The 23,125-nt window shown below is 32.2% G+C and overlaps 1 protein-coding gene across 4 annotated transcripts in view; it reads left to right on the top strand.

Annotated features, from left to right (window-relative positions):
- EPHA7 (EPH receptor A7) overlaps window positions 1-23,125 on the top strand; it is a 165,044-nt gene that overhangs the window by 9,398 nt on the left and 132,521 nt on the right. The gene's annotated exons all lie outside the window — the stretch shown is intronic.

Genomic DNA, 23,125 nt, shown 5'->3' with positions numbered 1-23,125 from the left:
TCTTCTCTGTACCAGCAGCCTGATTCAGTAGATCTTAAGCAAGCTCTCTATTAAACTTAAGGTCAATGATTCCCCGCTGGGATAGCTGCACTAAGGCTATGTAATAAATACTGGCAATAATGGTATTTGTTACTAAAATTTAATTTGCCTTCTGCTTGACTTAGTTGCGTATTTGAGCTATGAGATTTAAGAGAGGAGAGTGAAGTGACATTTATCAGGATTTAATGATATTTGATTCCTTCTGTTTTGAAACCTGTATCACCTGGACTTGGGAGTAGCACAAAACATAGAGTAAGGGGGTTGCTAATAAGAATTCTACTGACAGGGCAAGTACAAGTACATTTGCAAACTTTCAGAGACATTTTTTATAAATACTAAAATTTTGATACAAAATCATCACATTTCGCTTAATACATCTCTGAGGTTACTTCTGCCAAAGCCATTATTTCTTTTCTGGACTAAATAATAAAATGAGTGTTTTCCTGATAAATTATATGATAGTAAACCATATTTTTGTGGAAGTGGGCCAAAGTAAAGTTTTAGTTATCGTAATACATCGGCTGGAAGTTTTCTGTTTTGCAACAATAATAGTGTATGAATTAGTAAATTTTATGTTTTGTAAAACTCGGTCTTGTATTACATGACATTGGTCATAAAAACTGACCAGTATATTTTTTCTAAATTTAAAACTGTGTCACATACACCTATCTTGAAATTTTTAAGATTATATCACTTACATCTCTCTTAACTTGTAACTTATAAAACATAATACATTTCAAAAAATAACTTTTATATATTCTTTTACTCCTAGCCAGAAGCACAATTTTAATATTTGCATATATTAGATAATTTAGAGGGAACTGTAACTAACAATAATTATTACAATTAAATTTAAGGGATAACAGTGTATGCAGATAGTCATCCATGTGCTTCACATTACTAGTTCATTTAATGAGGTAGCTATCATTATCATCTCCATTTTACAGAATGAAAATTGGGACTGTCAAGGATAAATGGGTTGCTTGCCATTACTTTAGTAAATAATGCTCATTTTAGCTTAGATTCAAACTCAGAGCATTCTGATTCCAGAGCCTGGGCTTTTAGAACAACAGTATTGCTCTACATTCCATCACAAAGCAAGGAGAACCCTAACAAATATTATTCTGTTCCTGTTTCTGAACTTAAATGTCTTGCTAATAGTAATTTGGTTTATAAATCATAATTAATTCCCCAAAATTCTCTTTCTAGTAGAATACTTAAAGAAATAATAATAAAAAATATTTAGATCTGTGTTGTTCAATACAGTAGCCAATAGCTCTTTAAGTTCTGCAAAGTGGCTATTCAAAATCAAGATGTGCTGCAAGTATAAATTAAACTCTGGATCTCAAAGGCTTAGTACAAAAAAAATTTTTTTTAAATAAGTCATTAGTAATTTTTAAAGCTAAATTGGGTTCAGTAAAATATAACATTAAAATTAATTTCAGCTGTTGCTTTTAACTCTTTCAGTGTGGCTTCTAGAAATTTTGAATTTTCATATGTAGCTCACATTATATTTCTACTAGATGGACTATTTAGATGAAGTAACTTAGCAAATATATTTTTCTGTCCTGGTTGAAAAGTTAAACACTGCATGTGGATGGTCACTGGCATATAAAATACTTATGGCTCAGCAGCTGATTATCATCTCTCCATAGCTGACATTGTGATGTGAACTGTGTGCAAAATAAATGGAGATATTACAGGTTCAGGTCCCATAGGACAGTTTAGCAGCCTTCTTTTACACTCCCTGAAGGAGTCAAACCTGTCTACCCATTGTCCTCTTCCCCTCTCTATCACTGGCAGTATTTCTTACAGGGTAAAAAATCCTTCAGGTTCCATGTATGTGGAAATCAAAATCTGAAGATTTATCACTATTAGGCAGAATGCTATTGCACTGGGTAAGTATAGAAATATTCTTAGTTAACTCATCAGTTTAATGAAAGGCAATGTTCTCATTGACTAAAAGCTAACAACAGTTACTTGAAATGAAAATAGTTATTCAACAGTAACTATTGTAAGAAAATTTTAAGAACATACTAGTACTTTTTAGCTATAAAAGCAATCAGCAGTCAGTGTGACTAATATGAAGATTTTGATTGATGTGAAAATGGAATGTAAAACTTTAGTGCAATTAAAAATGGGAAACAAAGCAGGAATACATATAAAAGAGCAAAATAAATTTTAAGGAAAGACTACGAAATAACATTAAAGGTCCTGATCTTTTATTGTTTAAAGATTTTTAAAAAATCATAGTATTTTTTTGTTTCATTTTATGTAATTTAACTCATCGTTTACTTGTTAAGAAAAACAAACGAACTTCTCGAGCCCTGTACTTCCAAGTGTAGAATTTAGTAAGAAAAGCAATCTTTAACTGTGGTAAACTTACATTTACTGTGAGGAAAATTTTTCCAAATGAACAAAATCATCTCATTAAATGTGTTACTATTATAATTGTTCACATTCATTTATTTTGGTTTCAAGAATTGGGACCTCATTTGAATACCAAAATTATTGTCACCTGCAAAATACACTAAGGTACTTAAAAGTAAAATAAAATTACTTCACTGTCATCTACATTAATTATGTGTTAGAATAGGTGGAATTAGATATTAATAGTAAGAGTTCATTAAAGAAAATGTGATTAAAGGAGATGCCTCCTTGTCATTGAGCTGAAAGAGTATGTCTGCACTTAATAAGTCAAGTAAATTATTTACCATATAACTTTCTTACTTTTTAACCTTGGTGATATGACAAAAGAATTAAATAACTTATACTTAACTAAGACACTATATTCATTTGTAAAATCACTTCCCTCCTTGGCATAATTTCTTGGCATCACTGTGAGAGTACTTGCCCCTGGAATGAATCCAGGCTCGCCTTTGTAGTATTTCTCCTGTTTCCCTTCAGTGATCCTGTTAAGAGTTTGAAAACAAATTCTAGTCCCATATTGAGGAAAACTAAAGTGTTTGGGAGAGGAAGCTAGTGAGTCCCTAGCCAAATGAGGGTGGTTAGCCACTTGAAGGCAAATTTATCTGGACGCTTTCTAGAGTGACAACCTGTTGTGATGTTCTTAGAATATAATTTGAAATATGAACAACTATTAAAACCGATTAGAATTTTGATCAGTTGATGTAAATTTTTTGTGTCATTTTGAGGGGGAAAAAAACCCCTCAAATTTGAAAACCAAATATTTCTCAAGACTAATATATGCCGAATTTCTGTCTGACTCCTTAATATAGTGCTTTTATGGAGACATCTTCTTATAGTCATTTAAAAATATATAATTCCAGGTAGTTAATGTGTTTTTGTTGTAAAAAAAAAAAAAAACGTTTTTAAGAATTACCATAGACATTGTCACTTTTATGAAACTATCCAGTATATTTTCTTAGGTAAAAGGTGCAGTTATTCAAACAATTGAGAGCAGATTAAAGAGGAGTGGGCAAAAGTAGGTTTACAGTTATTTGTATGGAAAATAACACATTAATTAACACATGATAATGTAAGAATAAACTTTTGCATAATCACAACTATAACCTACCCCTGTGTTTTACATATATAAATATTTCCAGAAAACTAATAAAGTTATACTTGGAAATTTTTGGAAGTTTTGTACAATTTCATTTCCTTTAAAAAATAGAATTTTTGTCAAAGTGTGGAGCTTAGTAGTATAACTAGGATCTATACAATTAATTTGCAGTTTACACTGAACAATTACATTCATTTTCTCGTTTAATCCATGGCACATCATTGACCGGTGAAAAGTATTGGTTTTTTTCTCTTTTGAATATGAAGAAACTGAAACTCAGAGATACTAATAAAGAACAAAATTGGTTGAGAACCCAGGATCCTGTTTATTATTTCCGCATCACACCACACTGCTTCCTAAAATTTGTCCTGTACTTCAACTAATGGATTTTAGTTACGGAAGAATTGATGAACCTTTATTCAAAGTAGGGTGACCATATGCCTAATTTTCCTGGGATAAATTTACTCATCAACATTGCTTCTGTTTGCTTTTAGACGTGTTTCTGATTTGGATGATAAAATACATAGTCATTCTAACTGTAAAAAAACTAAAGATGTAATGCATTTTATATTTGCATATATTAGAACATAGAAATGTGATCTGCTTCTATTATTTGTATTGCTTAATTTTAAATTTCTGAATTAAAACAAAGATTTAGATTTATTTTATGATTTCATTAAAAGGGCATTCAAATAATCATACATTCCTCATTTTTATTATAAGAAATTTTCCTCATAGTTATTCCTTAACATTTTCTATTAAATTAATCGGTCTGTCATTATTTTAATAATATATAATTTATGGACATGTAACATATATAGTTCAATAAATTAAAATATTTATTCAATTTGATAGCATTAATATTTAAATTTCTGCTTGATTGGATTTTTGAAAACTATGTGTATTTTTCACAGAAAAGTATTATGTGGTTTGTGCCATCGCTGTCCATTATAACAAGTGAAGCTTTATAATGTATAGTATTTATAATCAAATATATACAGAAATGTAGGATGCACTACAGAATTAATAGCTCTGGTGTTGGAGTCACAGAGTTTTAAAATTATGGTTCCACGATATACCAGTTGTATAAACTAGGGCAATCTCTCTAAGCTTTAATTTCCTTAAGTATAAACTGGGGCTAATAAAAATAGTATATCCCTGATAGGGTTCTTGTCAGAATTGAATTAAATAATGTATATTAAAACCCTAAGAATAGTATCTGGGACATCGCAAGTAATCAATGAATACTTGCTTTTATCCTTTTATTAATAATATAACGAGTTTGTGAAGTAAAGAATTTTCAGGAAAACGAGTGAATAAACATAGACCTTATGGGCCACAAATAGTTCAATATCCTTTAAGCCAGTATTCTCAACTTTAATTTACCTGAAAAGATAGTTCTGTAAAAGAAAACAACCTTTTACATAACTTTCCCCCAACAATTTATATAATTTGAAATATTGGAAATAAATGTCCGAATTTAAGTGCATCACCTTGATTGAACTTAAATATCAACAGTGTGTTACAAGAATTTTAAATTGTTCCATTAAAAATTTGAGTGAAGAATACAGAATGAAATTTTGTATATACTAATATTTAGAATCAGGCAAAATTCACATAAGAAAAAGAATAGATAGGAGCATAAACATCACATTAAATATCAGAGTGGTGGGATCTGAGATGATTTTTTGTTCTCTGTATTTTTATTTATTTTTTTAATTCTTACCTGAAGATAGGTTTATTGATCTTAGAGAGAGAGAAGGTGTGGGGAGAGGGAAGAAAGAGAGAGAGAGAGAGAAACATCAGTTTGAGAGAGAACCATCCATTGGTTGCCTCCTGAATGCCCCAACTGGGGATTGAACCTGAAACCTAGGTATGTGCTCTGACCGAGGATTGAACCCACAACCTTTTGGTATAGGAGATGATGCTCCTGCCACCCAGCCAAGTCTGTTCTCTCTATTTTTAAATATCTTGAATATCAATGTTTTTTCTCTGTTTCTTTTTAATTGAATTTATTAGGGTTACACTGATTATTAAAATTATGTAGGTTTTGGATGTACAATTTTATAATACATCATCTATATATTGTACTGCGTGTTCACCACCCGAAGTCAAATCTCCTTCTATTTCCATTTATTCCCCCTTTCCTCTCTCCTATCTCTCCCACCCCTCTTTCTCTCTGGTAATCTCCATATGAATTTCTGTGTCTATGAGGGGTTTTTTTTTAACAGTATAGTTATATGTAACCTTATAGTCCATACAAAGACAAATTAAATTGCATCTCCAAAATATGGGTTTTTAAATTAAGTTAATGTCTATATTAAATATAGGGCTCAGGAGACGGAGCAGTAGTAACTGTCAGGTATAGTTTAAATCATTTAAAAGGGGAGAGATTCAAGGCATTCAACAGAAATAGGTCATAGCTTTTATTTTATTTTTTAATTTTTAATATATGAGAAGAGTTATTTTAAGAGCTTCACATCTATTAATTCATTTAATCGTATAGCAAGATTTCACTAACCCATTTTATCAGGTAGGCAGTCACTATTGTAACACAGTTTAAAGGAGAAAAAAGAATGTCACTGAAGTATCATATTCTTTATATATTAAGTTACATTTATATATAAGGTGTATGCACACATTTTTATGTAAGGAAACGGAATCACGGTGAAGGGTTGGTTAAGTACCTACAATCTCATAGGGACTGGCAGACTGCTTTTTATGCAAAGACTTCTTGCTCCAGAATCTTTGTTTATAACCAATACAGTGGGCAGCATCTTTATAGATGAGCATGTTACCTATCACAGTCTTTTATAAAAATAAACTTTCTTTTAGGGTTTTTTGAAAGGTGATACAAATCTGAACATATTGTTTCATTCACAGTAATTTCAAAATACTTATGACTCTGTCTTCCCAACATCCTAAATATTTCACCTTCTTTGTCATTCTCTTTACTATTCTAGTTTTTTTTTTTCACATTTTCATTTGATGACAATCAAAATGTGCTTTGTACAATACAACATTGTATCACTTTATTTTTCAGAAATAAAGCTTCAGGCTCCTAATTACCTATAAAAATTCCCTACTTTTTAGTCTGGCATTTAACATGACCTGATCTTTTTTTTTTTTTTTTTCCAATCACATATTTATTATACTTGAAGTCACTGCTCCTCCTGCCTGGCTCTGGTCTCTCCTTCTACCTTAGCACACCATAGATATTTTTACGATACCGTATTATTTAATGTTTGGCCCCAAATAAACAAAAACAAACTATCATGACCTGTTGTACCTTAACCCCGTACTTCCCCATCTTCTTCAGTGACCTCAGTCTTCCAAATTCTGATGGTAGTTATTGGCAGTGTCATTCTCCTATTCTTACTATGCCTTGCTTTTTTCTACCTACAATGCCCCCTAGTTTATCTTAGGCTGTGGAAATTTTGCCTTTATTTGCAAATTCAGATTAAATGCCACCGATCTCCTGTTAGATAATCTATCCTTGTGACTACTTATAAATACTTTGCCCTTTTATAAATGCTTTGCACTTTCCATATGGGAATCATCACATGCTATCTGACTTTAATTATTATTTGTGATTTCCTTTTACAGCTTCTAAGCTTCTTAACAATGGAGACTTACAGTTCTTTGTACCACATAAGTCTTCCAATAAATGTTTATCAATTTTCTTAAAGACGTAATTATATACTACCCATTGCCAAATTAAATATTTTCTATTTAAATTTATATGACTGTTTAACTCCTAGTGGTGTATGGCTAGTCTCTATGATTAGTCTTAAACTTTGTGAGTATGAGAACGCTTTGTTATATTCCCTTTTCTCATAGCATAAAGCAAGATATTAGTAAATATGGGTAGGAGTCTGCTCCAGGTATGAGAAATTTATTTCTATAAAATGATATATATTTATATTCATTGTCATATATCCATTCTGTTCATCACTATCTTTCTGTGTCTTCCTTTACAATTTTGTCTCCCTCTTCTAATGAAAACCATTTACCTTCTTTACTAACATCTATGTCTTGAGAAAGAGAGAGTTACAAATACCTAAAATAAGTTTTTGAAGTATAATTGTTATTATATTATATGAGAAAGTGGCTTTTGTTATAAGATTATGTTGTTTTGCTTCCAAATTATATATTATAAATATTTCTTGAATTGCAAAACAAGCAAAAAATGACAGAAGGAAACAAAATCTGAGAAATCAGTTCCTAACTTAATACTACACTCTAAAACTTGGAAATTACATAAATTTAGTATCATTTCTAAATATGTTTCTTCTATTTCAGTTATAACTACATTACAATTTTATACTTCTTTAAATTACTACCTTTCAGAAGCTTATAATACTTGTTTCAAGACATTTTTGAATAGGTAACATGCATAGATCCAGAACAGGTGCCCTCCCTGTGCTCCTGTCCACAGCCCTTTTCCCCAGCAGCTTCTGCTTCCTCAGTTTCTTCTGTCTTTTACAGAGATATTTGCTCATAGTTCCTTAAAGAAAAAAATGGAGAAGGATAATTGTGATTCTTAAATTTGGATCATCACAATTTTCCACTGGAACATTGTAGACTTAATTTAAAATTATACTGCTTTTTACTTACCTTTGTATGTACCTGCAGTGCATTTAACTATTCCATAAGTAAAGGACAGGAGGGAGGATCTGATAAAAGTTTAATTCATATTAATACCTTTCAGAAAGTTTTATTAATATAAAAAATAATTAAAGGACATACAACATTAATATGTCTGATTTAACTTTTTATGATTTATAAGCTTATATTATAACTTTAGAACTTTTCTAATTATCCTAACTTTGGCAAGTATATGGTCATTTTTTTACATTTCTAGTGGAAGCTTAAATTGGCAGTCATTTTTGGCAGGCAATGTCATAATACAAATCAATGATACCTTAAAATTATGCATTTAATTTGATTTTTGTATTCAACTTCTAGCCATTTCATCTAAAATAATTGTCACTATAATTCTAATCTATAAAATATTTAATTTATTGTGTTAGTGTATATAATGTGGTTATTTTGTACAAACAATAATATCTTTATTTAACCCTGCTATATACAGGGTGGGACAAAAATAGGTTTACAGTTGTTCATATGAAAAATAATATAGTAATAAGTAGTAATAAAAGAACAAACTCTGTACTTTGTGTCCTCACACCTGTAAACCTACTTTTGCCCCACCATGTATTAGTATATACTGGGTCCAGCACAAATAATGCCCCTTTTTTATTACAAAATCATAAGCATGTAATTCTGTAACATAACAACATCGCACTCAAGCACACCATATGACATTTTAGGTGAAATGTTCAAATTAAAACTATAAATTATTACACCCATATTATTACCCTACCAACTACACCCAAGCAGGTGTTAGTTCTGCCAGACCTTGTATTTTTTTTTTTGATGTGCACAAATACCTGATGCATGAGTTACACAAGAAAATTTCAGAAATCCTTTGTATATCATTTTTTCATATTTAAGTTATCGCATCCCCTGCAATATATCTCACAAATTTAGTTTTATGGAGGCATGTCTTTATTACTGTATTCATGTATTGTTAGTACTTGGATAGTAGTAGGTTACATGCATATATAATGTGCGTTATAAAAAAATCTGGTAACAAAAATCATTCAACTTTGAGTTTAACAAAGTATGGACATTGTTTTTCTCTTTTCTACCTGTGATATCAACTTTGTTAAAAGTTATAGAATCTGAGAATCTGCACGTGTAGGTCATAATATTAATCCGGAATAACACAATTTTATGGTAACTGAGAATAATACACACATCAGTTGAATTAAATGTGTATTATTTTTCATAAATTCTGTGATCTTATGAGGAAGTATGGGAGTTTTATTATTTACCTTAGATTGTTTAGCTGAAGGTCAGTGACTGACATAGAAAACTGGTATAGTAATTTGAAAAAAAATGTTTATGGTTACATGTTACGTACAGTAGTCTTCCCTTATTTCGTTTTTCATTTTTTCAGTTTCAGTTACCCATAATCAACCACAGTCCAAAAATATTAAATGGAAAATTCCCGAAATAAACAGCTTACGAGTTTAACATCACATGCTGTTATGAATAGCTTGATGAAATCTCACACTCTCTCTCTTCACCCTGTTCAGGATGTGAATCATTCCCTTTTCCAGGATATCTATGCTGTATGTGCCACCTGCTTCTTGGTCACTTGCAGGTATCTCTATCCTTGTGTTCAGGTAACCCTTACTTTGTTTCATAATGGCCCTAAAGTACAAAAGTAGTGATGCTGGCAAAAGAGAAGTTTTGAAGTGCTTCTTTTAAGCAAAAAGCAAGTACAATGCAATGAGATCTTTTGAGAGAGAGACCACATTCACTTAATTTTTAATACAGTATGTTATTAAAATTATTTCACTTTATTATTAGTTATTGTCATTAATCCCTTACCGTGTCCAATTTCTAAATTAAATCTTGTCATAAACGTATATATAGGAAAAAAATAGTATATATGTACAGGGTTTGGTAATGACCATGGTTTCAGGCATCTACTAGAGATCTTGGAAGATATTCACCCCGGATAAAAGGGGAGTACTGTACTGTGAGTTTTGAAATTTTTTAATTTGATTTATTCATTTATATAATTTACTGTTGATTATATTATCTCTTGCTTCCAATGTTTTAAATAATCAGAAGCTTCAGAAGGACGCGTACTGTGTTTATATTTTGTTTCATATTTTTCACCCCGTTAACACCTAGTTTAACCCCTCACTTGTGGTGGTAGAAGACCTGCACCGAAGCAATTAACACTGAAACCTGAATTACAGCCTTTTATAGGAAACCTAGATCTGGGGAGGGGAGCATAATATTGATAAGCTGTAATTATCATCTACATAGCTTGCATTTTTAATTATATTATTATAATTTTAAATACTTACCTGAGGATATATTCATTGATTTTAAAAAGAGAGGAAGATAGAGAGAGAGAGATCTATGTGAAAGAGAAACATCTATCGGTTGCCACCCTTAGACATCTTCACCAGGGGTCAGACCACAACCTAGATGTGTGCCCTGACCAGAGATTGAACCTGAAACCTTTTGATGGACTAGACAACGCTCTAACCAACTGAGCCACCTGGCCAGGGCACATTTATTATTTTTTTAAAGTTGGTCAACAATCTATTACTGTAATGCTCCCTACTCTACTTTTTAGAAGAGCACTTTTTCTAAAAGAATAAGAGAGGGACACGGGTATAGAGAGGTAAACTATATCTAAAGCATCATTACATATAATGAAAGTTTTTTCTGAGAAAAATAAATTGAATATCACTATACTATATATTTTCAAGTGATGTGTATGTTTTATGTTTATTTTAATAGTAGTTTGCGTACTATTATTATCAATATTGTTCCCATGTAGACAGTTACACATAAGGGCATTAACTTTATGGCATTAATTTAAACTAGGTGATGGATTAAATAAATAATCTTAACTTTTTGCCCTCTCAAATACATAAATTTATTATAACACAACTGTTCTGTGGATATTTTTTGCACTCCTTCAGGTTATAATCTCTTAGAAAATTAGAATCTTAAATTCTCGGAGTTTGAGTGTAATTTCAAGATTTCAAAAGTTAAATTAGAGGGGGTTTCTGGTCTCTTTTTTTTTTCAAGAAATGGGACAACTGAAGATCTCATTTATATTCTAAAAGATCATTCTTGACAGATTCCAAAGTAAAATCAGAATGTATTCTTTCCAGTTTTTTTCTGCTTAAACATAATGCACACATAATACATATATGTACGTGCACATACACATGTTCACATGCACACATAGATACACATACACTGCCAACCTCTATTTCTATTAGAAGAAAAAAATCACAAGTTAACAAAATGTAACAAAAAATTAAGTATATTTTTGTCCTTGACCCATTTTTAGATTTCTAAATTGCTGTGCACTGATCTTTTAATTTCTAAGTGCTGAATGGTTAAGATGTTTTCTTTTTTTCTCTGGAAAACTCAGTCGACAACAACGAAGAGGCTAAAAACGCCTATAGGATATTCTTGGACTATTGCATATTTAAAAAAAAAAACATAATAAAGCTGCCTTAGTGATGCCTTTACATTTTCTTTCACAAAGCAAAATATTTATAAACAAATTTTCTGTCTTGCCTTGATTTTCAAGTAGACTATTTAGGATTCCTCTACTGTAAGGTAAAGTAAAAAAAAAATCAACTCTTGTATTTTACTAGATCATAAAAAGGTAAATTTTAGCCATTCGCACATGTTGGATATTGTAACAATTGCATGTAAATGTTCAGCATGAGAAGAGTGGCTACTTTTTCTTACATTATTAGAAACCTAGGCTATTGGAGGAAGCAGAGACTCTGCTGTTTAACCTTATGGTTTCTGATTAGGTCTCCTCTGAGAAAACTGCAGACTTTAGTTCCTCAGTCCTTGCTTCTGCAAAGTCTTTTCTTCAAAACTGAGCTATAAAATTAACACATGTTTAGCTCAGGCATTCAGGCTATGAGCTGGAGCTGGGGAAACATGTGGCTCCAGGTTTATTATGTTGAGACAGCATTTTAGCTTGCAAAGGAAATATGAGAGGAACTTTTTAAGTTTGCTGCTTCAGCCATGCTCTTTCTATGTTTAATGTTTATTCTGCACAACCATTATGAATGAGAGCGCTGTGTTTTTTAAGGCTGAACGCATAATGGTTTGATCATTTTCCTCTTTGTAAATTTTCCTAATAAGCCAACATTGCTTCTCACCTCAAATTCTAACAGCTCTCACTGATTTTCAAAATTATTCACCAGGCTATCACTGTATGTGTAGTCATCCTTCTTTCTAATATACTTTACCCTTCAATGTAATAAAGTGGATGTTCATTGTCATCCCCGCTCCCTCTGGCTTCTTCTTTTTTTTTGCATCATTTCCTATAGTTTTATATACATTGGCATTTGCTTTCATATACCTTTCAGAAATTCTACATTATTCGCTGATTTAAACCTTTTTAGAGCATACCTTCCCATCAATTAAGTGGATTAAAATAGTGAAAGTACATTTTTGTTTCTCTGTCTTTACTGAAGTACAAATATGTAGCCTGCAACATTTTGCCCTTTTGCCTTCATTGCATGACAGTGATTTTACATATTATAATTCAATGTTGTATAAATTAGTAGCCAATTAATAAAAATGCTTATCCTTATTAATAGCTATTGCTCATTATCATTGTGAAGTTTTGATCTAATCCTGGCATATCTTTCTGTTTTGAACTATAGTCTATTTTACATTACTGTTAAATATAATAAGAAATCTAGTTATTACCTCTTAAAATCATTGATTATGTTCATTTCTTAAAAAAATAATAAAGTTAAACATTTAATAATAAACTGAGAAGAGAGTTTAATAATGGAAAGGTAAAATAGTAAATTTAAAAATGAAAACCATTGATTATAATATATGGTAAAACTTGCATTATTTAAATCCTAGCTTGTTTTTATTGAGCTAAGAAAATAATTCACATTTTGAATATAGTCTCTTTTGTAACATTTGGACTCTGACTATGTAATTCTAGAATTACCTCTATCAGTCAGTACCATAAAGGAACTCAGTCAAGATGTGCCTATGAATGCCTAATCAGTTGAAGTTCTTAATCTTTATTTTTTCAAAAAGTTGTATGTAACTATTTCTGTTACTGTGTGTTTAAATCAGAGAAAGATGGAGACTTAACAACTAAGGACAGTGTACTAATAATTTAAATAGTTTTTCCTCCAGGAAGGCAGATTACGGGTGACTATGAACGAGGAGCAAGGTTAGGATACTGACACAACTTCTTCTGATATTTAGTTTTTTTTCAGGATTTTCTGTCATTTTATACTCCATTGCAGAGACAACAAACTATGTGTCAGGTCCGTAAAAGATAGCATAAATATTCAGGAGCCTGTGAATACAGCTCATTTAAACTTATATGATACAAGCTGAGACAAGGTTGACTTGGTGAAGAACAAAACACTAATGTATACCAGAGTTCACATTAAGCACATCTTTTATCACAGCCACTTTTCTTTTTTTTTAACCATGTCCTAATGTATGCAATGAAAACACAAACAAAAATAACAAAAAAAAAAGTCTACTTTTCATAAAAGCTAATCTACACGGAAAATAACATACGTTGTATTCATATACACCAAGAGGGCATGGCTATTTATTATTCATTAATGTCAGTAGATAACTGACTGTCACTTGAATCAGAGTGGAGTCTGATGGAATGCTGACACTGATTGATGGGCACACTCCTGAGAACCTGCACAGGCAGACTGCGTAAGCCAGTTGAGCACATAAAATCACCCTGGACCTGATTGGCCATGAAAAAATCTTATTGCTATTTTCCTTTATTTTTTAAAAAATTGCATAATTCAAGAAATCATTTGAGTTTAAGATTAATTTTAGATTTTTAGCATCATAATTATCAAATAAGAATAATAACTGATTCGATTTAAAAAAAAAAATCAGTTCCCTGGTGCTCTGGCTCACATTTAGAGAAAGAATTTTGATTTTGCTCATTATGTCTTACAAAAAGTTAAATAAGTAAAATAAATACATAAAAATTTATAGTTGCTTTGCATATACATACTTGAAACTATTGGAATTTTTCTTAGAGAAATACTATTTACTTGAGAGAATAAAAGTTAAGAATCATTGATGTACAGTATATATGATATTAAACAGAAAAGTGAACTGTGTTCATGAATTTCTCAATGACTGTTAGCATTGTATATTTTTAATGGATTCCTCAACTATAATGTGTACTTATTTTAGTGATAGTTGTTAATAATATATCAAAATGTTTGCAGAGATTTTAATTAATAGTTATTTTCAATTAAAATTTGTTAATTTTCTCAATTTGGATGAAAGCATTAGCACTTGAAAATAATATGCAGAATTTCAGAATCACTTAATATAGGGTTAGTAGCCTTTATTTTAAAGTAGTGGGAAACGACCGTATCATATTTTGTCTGCAATTTAATAAAAGGATTAACCTGATTATAACTTAAGTGCATACTTCATTTTTGTGAAATTTACTTTTATTTTCAGTTTTCTTTTTTTAGTATTCAGATTAGTACATTTTTATATATATATTTATTAGCTAACTAATTTTAGGTATATAAATCTATTAAATTGTATTTTGGCAGTAATATATTTTAGAGGTCCTGAGTTATAAATCTATATATACTTACAATATTTATTTTTAAAAATCTATTAGTAAGAACTTATCATGTTTTCACATGCATATGTGAACATTTGAATTTGAGGTTAGGTAACGTCTTTCACATTATTTAAAATCAATATTAATCAAACATTAAAATAGCTCATAGCATCTCAAAGCAAAATGTAATTTATTATATTGTTACAGCATCTTTGTTAGATCACAAATATTTTTATGTAGTTTTTAATCTGGGAAGGCTGTATTTCACCTTGTTTGCCACTATCAATCGAGAGCAAAATACAGTTCTGAAAATTATATATACTATTTTTAGGTACATGCATTTTAAAATGTGGTTGTCCATAACTGCTTATATAAAATGACTCAGAAGCACTTTTTTCCTACCTACTGAATGGTTCTGCATAGCACTCTACATGCTAGTGATCATCACGTAAACATGAGATTTTGGTTTTTCATTTAGAAGTATACATTGAGATTGTTTAAGAGTTAATTTCTACAGACAAATGACATTGGGAAACTGAGATAAACAGTTTAGCATTTTCTGCACTGACATGATGTTTGCCTGCCTGACTGCATCCTTTCCAACAGACAGCAGAGATGCAATTACGAAAAAAGACATCTATGCCAAGCTTTAGCTAGCCAAAAAGGGCAGGCCCTTGTGTTTAAAAGGTAGAGGACCAAATCGATGAAAATGTCTGGACCTGTTAGCACCAATAAAGCTGAAGGCTACTGGGGAGCTCCGAGAGGGCCTTTTGTTGTAGCAATGGACAGGGACCCAAACTGTGACACTTTCGGGGAGCAGGGTCAGCAAAGGAGATCATCCATCTTCTTCAGTGGCAGCTTTCTGTCAGATTCTAACCCTGTTCAGTGGAGGAACTAAGCCTCCACTGTTGACACCAACCGATTCTCAGCCAAGTGTAAATGAAGCTAATATTCACTGATCTTATGCATAGCAAATGAAGCCTTGTGTGTCATTTGAGAAATAATGTTATCTGACACTTCAAAAAGTGAATGATGGACTGGGTGTATTGAGTATGTGTGTGTGTGTGTGTGTGTGTGTGTGTGTGTGCGCGCTTGTTTTTCGTGGTCAAGAAAGCAAATATATATCCTTTAGCTACTTGATATTTTTAGTTGATTTGCACAGCAGCCGCAAATTTGCCATTTTGACAACAATTTAACTTTGTATTATTTTCACTACACATCAAGATGTTTGCACGTGCAGAGCTTGACTGTGCTGCAGAACAAGCTCTTAGTTGGCTTCCTGTAGTTTCTGTAACAGTGTCTAGTCACAGAAGAACAGATTCATTTTTTGCTAATAAAAGATATAAATTTCAAGGAAATTCTGAATTACTAGTTCACATTCAAAACATAATGAAGCAGACTATATTTCTTTATGATTATAAAAAGTAGATTGCTCTCATTAGAGAGCGAGTCAGAATGGCTTTATCATTTTAAAGCATTGTCTAAAAGCTCCTTTTCTTTTTGGTTAGTAATGTCTGTTATAACCTAATAGTTTTTCTTAGTCTATAAAGCAAGATTTTCCTATATTTTTCTTACTGTGGGCTGTATTTTAAATTGTATCTTATGCATGTTCTTGCTCGGAAGGATTTTCTATAGAACTTTAAAGAAATTCTCACAAAAATTAAGGTTAAAATGTACCAGTGGTCATAAATGTCCATTATATCAACAATATTAAGTAGTTCTGTACAGTGTACCTAAAGCATTACCACTGACAAAAATAGAATACCTGTGACAAATATAAAGCAATCATTTTAAAGAATGTATGGAATTTAAGGATTTAGGGAAAAGATACACTAAAGCATAGTGTTGAATTTTCAGAGTTCCATGGAAGGTGATTGTCTGACATGGTGGATTTTATGATAATCACCAGAATGGATCTGCATCTAATTGACATCAATCATGTTTGAACTGAAAATAAACAGTTGTAAAATTTTTGGAATCTGTGTATTGATTTTTTGTTCACCTCATCAGTCTTGTTTATTTATACTTATTAAAGGAGGAGACATGTTTTTTGTTCTACCAAATTTGAAAAGACAGCATTTGATTAGTAAGATATATTCTTCTTATTTATTTTTTTACAAATAACTAAAATCAGATGAGCTCATACACAAAGTTTTCTCCTGGCAGTGTTCCAGAACCTAATCATTCAAAGACACTAAACATGTGTTTAGTCAATTCTTATTTTCCCCCTCATATTTGTCTGAATCTAAGCACCCTTCTAAGTAAAATGATGCTCAAAGACCAGAGAGAAATTATCCTTGTTGATAGTAACTTCACTAAGTTCTGACCTCTCCCTCTCTCTTCAGCTATCTTCTGCAGGATTTAACAGTGATGTACATATAAGTTGCAAGTATTAGAGTTGTAGCTTTGTTTGTGAATTGTATGCACTGTCAGCACATATAGATATTAAATTCACTCAATGCATCAATTATTTTCAAAACAGTAATCTGACAAAGTGACTTCTTAAGTTTTGTAGTTAGTAGTGTTGGTGGTGATGGTTGTAGGAGGTAGACTAAATAAGCTGATTTTCAAATATCTTGAATTGCATTACTTCGTACAAAGAATCCTCCAGATAAATCCAATGGACACAAATATACACAAACATACTCCAGAAATGATAGCAGCCTCCTGGTGGTGTTTTTTCTAAATGATCTGCATTGTGTAGTAACTCTTTCATAAACATTTATAAAAAGCTGCCAGGAGTACAGATATAATTTTGCTTAAGTTTTTTACATTATGTTGTCAGATTTTCTTGATTTCTTCAGAAATAGCATTCAGAGAGTTTCTATAGTTGAATAAAATATGGAAGAAATGGTTAAAAGTCAGTAGACTTTGCTTCATGGAATCACTGGCTAATGGATTTATGTGTTTGAATCTAAATTGAAAAGGCCATTTGTACTTTATGATCTGCGGGAGTCAGATTAGATTAGTAACACTGAAGTTTAGAAACAGAAGTGTCATTTCATGCTGCTGTAAATTCTCCGCCCCTTTGCCCTTAGAATTTACAGAGTTCAGTCCAGTTAAGTCCTGCTAGCCCGGTATAGGGTTATTTAAATATGCGAGTAAGTGTATTATGGTGTCATAAAAGCTTCTGGTAACTTTCTAAAAGTACTCTTTGTTGAATCGTTTGAACCAGTGGTGTCATCTCACAGGATTTCTCAGATTATTCATAGAGGCATTATTTGGATTAGGAACTTCTCCGAGACTAGGAAGGTACTAAACATTGCTCATGTACTAATATAACAGTCATTAATTAACATTACTCAACCTTATACTAAGTACTATATTAACATACAACACTGATTATATTTCAGATTTTAGGAACCAAACAATGCCTGAAATAACTGGGATCCCTAGATTCCTGTCAGAAAGCCACAACTGCTGAGGGCACTTTAAAAAAATAAATAAATAAGGGGAATAGAGGATTATTAAAGATGGCTAAACAAATCATGCCACTTCAGTATGAATTATGATATTCTAGAATTCTAGAACAGGCCTTAAAATGAATTGCAAAGATCTCTAAATTTAGTCAGAGTGTAGAATCAAAGCATCCTTTTCCAGAGTCGATTTTTACTATTGCTATATATTATTGAATGAAATGAGATACTTTGCCCTAACCAGTATTAGTAACGTGATCTATAATGTAAGAGATTGCTATAAATTATTCAATAATAAGTTTATATAAATGTTAAACATGATTCCCAATAAAAAATTTTGTTTCTATTAATTTTCAAATAAAAATTGACTTTTTTTTAGGTAAAAACTTGTAATTTTACCATTTTATTATTCATTTATTTTAATTTAATCTTTATTGTATTTTTTTTATTACCATTTAGGCTCCATATATACGTGCCCCCAGCAATCACCACAGACCTTACATGGGGAAATGCAAAATCAAAATAAACATGTTTTTAAAATAATAAATTGTGCCTTATTGTTTAAAGCAGGGGTTAGCGTGCTTATAGTTTTAAGTATGAAGGAAATTACTTTGCATTTACCCTCCCCTCCCCGAAGTCTTTTCCTTGGTAGTGATTTCATATACTGTGTTAAAATTTTAATGTTACTTTTATATCTTGAAGAAGCAATTTACGGGAAAATCCAGTAAATGGGTAGTATTCATTTTTCAATGCTTTCTGTTTTTCCTGTTTGAAAAAGCACAGAAGTATTAGGTGAGGTTATTTGTAGTGTAATCAATTGCAGAGTGAATCATCAGGTGAATACTGCATCTCTCACTGAAATCGATGGGAGTTGTTTTTTTCCTTTGTGTCAATCTGGAGGAAAAAATAAACCAGCGATTCCAATACTTGCTCTGACATTTCACAGGACAACTGAAAAGGTAACCATTCCTTTGAGGGCATGGTTGATTTTATTTCTGATTCTTAGTGTGGTATAGGGACAAAGATTTCTGGCAAAGTTTGACCTATGTTTGAGGGCAGGAAAAGTGGGTGATTTTCGCTTTCTATACCCGCAGTTCTCTGAAGTTATGTGTAGATTGGAGTTTACCCCGCACTGCTTAGTCAGCATAGCTGTGGTTTTTTTTGACAGTTCTAAAAGAATCCTGAGATGGAAGGATTTGGGTGTAAAAATTGCTTTTTCTGTAGAACCGAAGACCCCTAAATGATTTTTAAAAATTTAGATTGTAACATAATTTTGAAAAAAGTCTTGATTGTGTCATTTTGTATTGAAGAAAATTGTCTAATGCTGACTGGTGCTCCAAAGTATAATCATTATAATGGGTTTAAATCCAATCAATTCATATTTTGGGTTTTTACTTTTAGATTTTCCATCTCCTAAACCATGAGGAGTTTAACTTTTATTCTATTTTTAATTAGCTGGAAGTTAAATGAGTAAGAAATAGGTTAGAATAGTAGATTATTTTATTCTGTTGCTCTTTTTAGCTAGTTAAATAATGAGCTTTCTCTTTTCTCCATTTCTCCCTCCCATCTTTCCACCTTTCCTTCTGTTATATATTTATACTCATAAATATAAATTGTTCATTACTATATAGATATACTCATAAATATAGAGACAGTTTTTTCAGGTCCACAGGCTTTGCAGTAAATCCTCTCTTATCTGTATTTTTTAATTTGTGACAGGAATTTGTTCCTTGAGTCCTGTCCTATTCATGCTGCTTCCCTTAAGCCCTCCTCCCCTGTCTTGCTCTACCAAGCCATAAAAGTTGACAGGAGAGGTTTGAGACCTATTTTGTTCTTGGTAACACAGAATAATTATGTCTCACTATTTGAATATCAGGAAGTGTTTTCTGGTTTCCTCTATTGCCAAGTGTCTGTTTTTGTTTATTTCTTAAACAGTGATATCACATTAAAAGTTTTTCAGGTGAAGATGACACTGAAGTTTCCATTCGTGCTTTTATACCTATAATGACCTTTTTGCCCTCAGGAAAAGATGCTTGTTTTGGAATCTCTGTGAACCTCTCGAGGGTTATTACCTAGTATAACATTCCAGAGGGATTGTTTTCATTACAGCGTACTCATATCAAGGCTACAAGTATTATCAGACTAGATTTAAATGTTTGTTGACAATTTAAGTTATTGCCAAAAGTTAATGCATTTTACTGAAAAAAAATTGATGAAACTGACAGGAATGTAATACATCAGGGGATTAGGAATTCACCAATGCTGCATGGAGAGTAGATGATCGAACAAAATAATATTAATGTTAACAAGAATTCAGTACTAAAACCGCTGTTGGGGAAAGATGCTTGAGATATAAAAACAATTTAATTTAGTTCAGCAAACACTTTTTGAGTGCTTTTTGTTTATAGGTTACTATGATAAATATGTTAGTGAGAGACAAATTTATATGAGTTTATAGATTGCCAAAAACACTTAAAATTAATAATGTTAACAATCAAGCAGTAAATGTGTAACTCCATTTGATAAATAAATTTCTACCTTACAATTTTTTTTTCCTATTAAAATGTCTAACCGACCTTGGCCAGATAGCACCATTGGTTAAAGCCTCCTACCAACACCAAGGTTGCAGGATTGATCCCCTGTCAGAGCACATGCAAGAATCAGCCAATGAATGCATAAATAAATGGCACAGCAAATTGATGTCTCTCTCTGTCTCCCTTTCTCCCTTCCTCTTTCTAAAATAAATAAATAAAAACTTAAGATGTCTAACCAACAAAAAAGTACAAAGAATAGCCTGATGAACACTCTAATGGTCTTCAGACTCTCCAATCTTTAAAACATTGCCATGTTTTTGTTTTTTCCCCCCTTCTTCACACTTGTGTGTATATCATATATAATACATAATTTTCCTGGCTGAACTATTTAAGAGTACATTGCTGACATGGCATTTAACTCTTAAATATTCTTAGCATTTTTCCCAAAACAAAGACATTCTTCTATATAAGCATAATACTATATTTCAAATGCAAGAACTTTATTTTTTAAATTATATTTTTTGTTTATATTATTACAGTTGTCCCAAATTTTCCCCCTTTGTCCACCTCTACCCAGTACCATTCCCCCAACTTCCTCAGGCAAGCCCCACTGTTATTGATGTCCATGGGTCCTGCATATAGTTCTTTAGTAATTCTTCCCTGTGCTGTACTTTACATCCCCATGACTATCTGTAACTACCAATTTGTACTTCTTAATCACTTCACTTTTATCACCCTTCCCTCTGACCCATCTCCCTTCTGGCTACCATCAAAATGTTCATTGCATCTATAGTTCTGTGTCTGTTCTGCTTGGTTGTTTTTTCTGTTTTGTTTTGTTTTTTTTACATTCAATTGGTGATAGATACGTATTTATTGCCATTTCATTGTTCATATTTTTTGTCTTTTTTTAAAGGAAGACCCTTTAGCACTTCATATAATACTGGTTTGATGATAATGGACTCCTGTAGCTTTTTCATCTCTGGGAAGCTCTTTATCTGTCCTTCAATTTTAAATGATAGCTTTGCTGGGTAGAGTAATCTTGGTTATGAGTCCTTGCTTTGATTACTTTGAATATTTTTTGCCAATCCCTTCTAGTCTTCAAAGTTTCTTTTGAAAAACCACTTGACAGTCTTATGGGGATTCCTTTGTGAGTAACTAACTGTTTTTCCCTTGCTACTTTTAATATTCTCTCTTTATATTTAACCTTTGGCATTTTAATTATTTTGTGTCTTAGACTGGTCCCTCTTTGGGTCCATATTATTTGGGACTCTCTGTGCTTCCTGGACTTGTATGCCTATTTTCTTTCCCAATTTAGGGAAGTTTTCTTTCATTGTTTTTCAAATAGGTTTCTAATTTCTTGCTCTCTTTCTTCTCCTTCTGGCACCCCCATAAAGTGAATGTTGGTATGCTTGAAGTTGTCCCAGAGGCTCTGCACTATCCTCATTTTTTAAAATTCTTTTTTCTTCTTGCTGTTCTGGTTGGTTGTGTTTTGCTTCCTTATGTTCCAAATCTCTGATTTGATTCTCAGCCTCATGCACTCTGCTGTTGATTCCCTGTAAATTGTCCTTGATTTCAATTACTGTGTCCTTTGCTTCTGAGTAGATCTTTTTTATGCTGTTGAGGTCCTCACTAAGTTTTTTGAACATACTTATAACAAGTGTTTTGAACTCTGCATCTGATAGATTGCTCTTCTTCATTTTGTTCAGCTCTTTTTTTGGAGTTTTGTTCTGTTCTTTCATTTGGTCCATGTATCCTTGTCTCCTCATTTTGGCAGCTTCCCTGTGTTTGTGTTTATGTTTAGGTAGAGCTACGACATCTACCAGGCTTAATACAGTGGCTTAATGTCATAGATGTCATGTAGGGTCCAGTGGCAAAGCCTCCCCTATCACTCAAGTTGGCTACTCAAAGTACGACTACTGTGTGGCCTGTGTATACCCTCCTGTTGTAGTTAAGCCTTGATTGCTACTGGCATGTCTAAGATCAGCCATTGCCTGTACTCTGTCCAGGGTCACAGAGCATTAGTTACAAAGTGATCTGCAGATGGCTGCTATTTGTGTTTGGCTTGGAGGTGCACAGAGGTGGCCAACCTGTAAACCAAGTCTGTCTGCTGCTAGTGCTGAACCTTGGGGAACTTATCAAGAGGTACAGGACTCACCGAAGCCAGATTCTGCTTATTTGAGAAAATTTAGGAAGATCTGAAGCATGGGCCTAGACAAGACATTCATATCAAACAGCCACTGGAAACAGGCAGGAGCGTGTGAGTGCCTCGAGGAATCACTATGGTGATGCAAATAGTGTAAGCCAGGTTGATGGAGTCTCAGATATGGCTCCTGCCCGCTGGTTCTGTGTGGGGAGGGCTCAGAAAAGGAACAATGGCCTCTGC

This window comes from Pteronotus mesoamericanus, unplaced genomic scaffold (assembly GCF_021234165.1).
Source record: "Pteronotus mesoamericanus isolate MK-2021 breed Mesoamerican mustached bat unplaced genomic scaffold, CSHL_Meso_final contig_20, whole genome shotgun sequence".
NCBI lineage: Eukaryota > Metazoa > Chordata > Mammalia > Chiroptera > Mormoopidae > Pteronotus > Pteronotus mesoamericanus.
The sequence above is the reverse complement of the archived record's forward strand: the minus strand, read 5'-3'. Positions and strand labels throughout refer to the sequence as shown.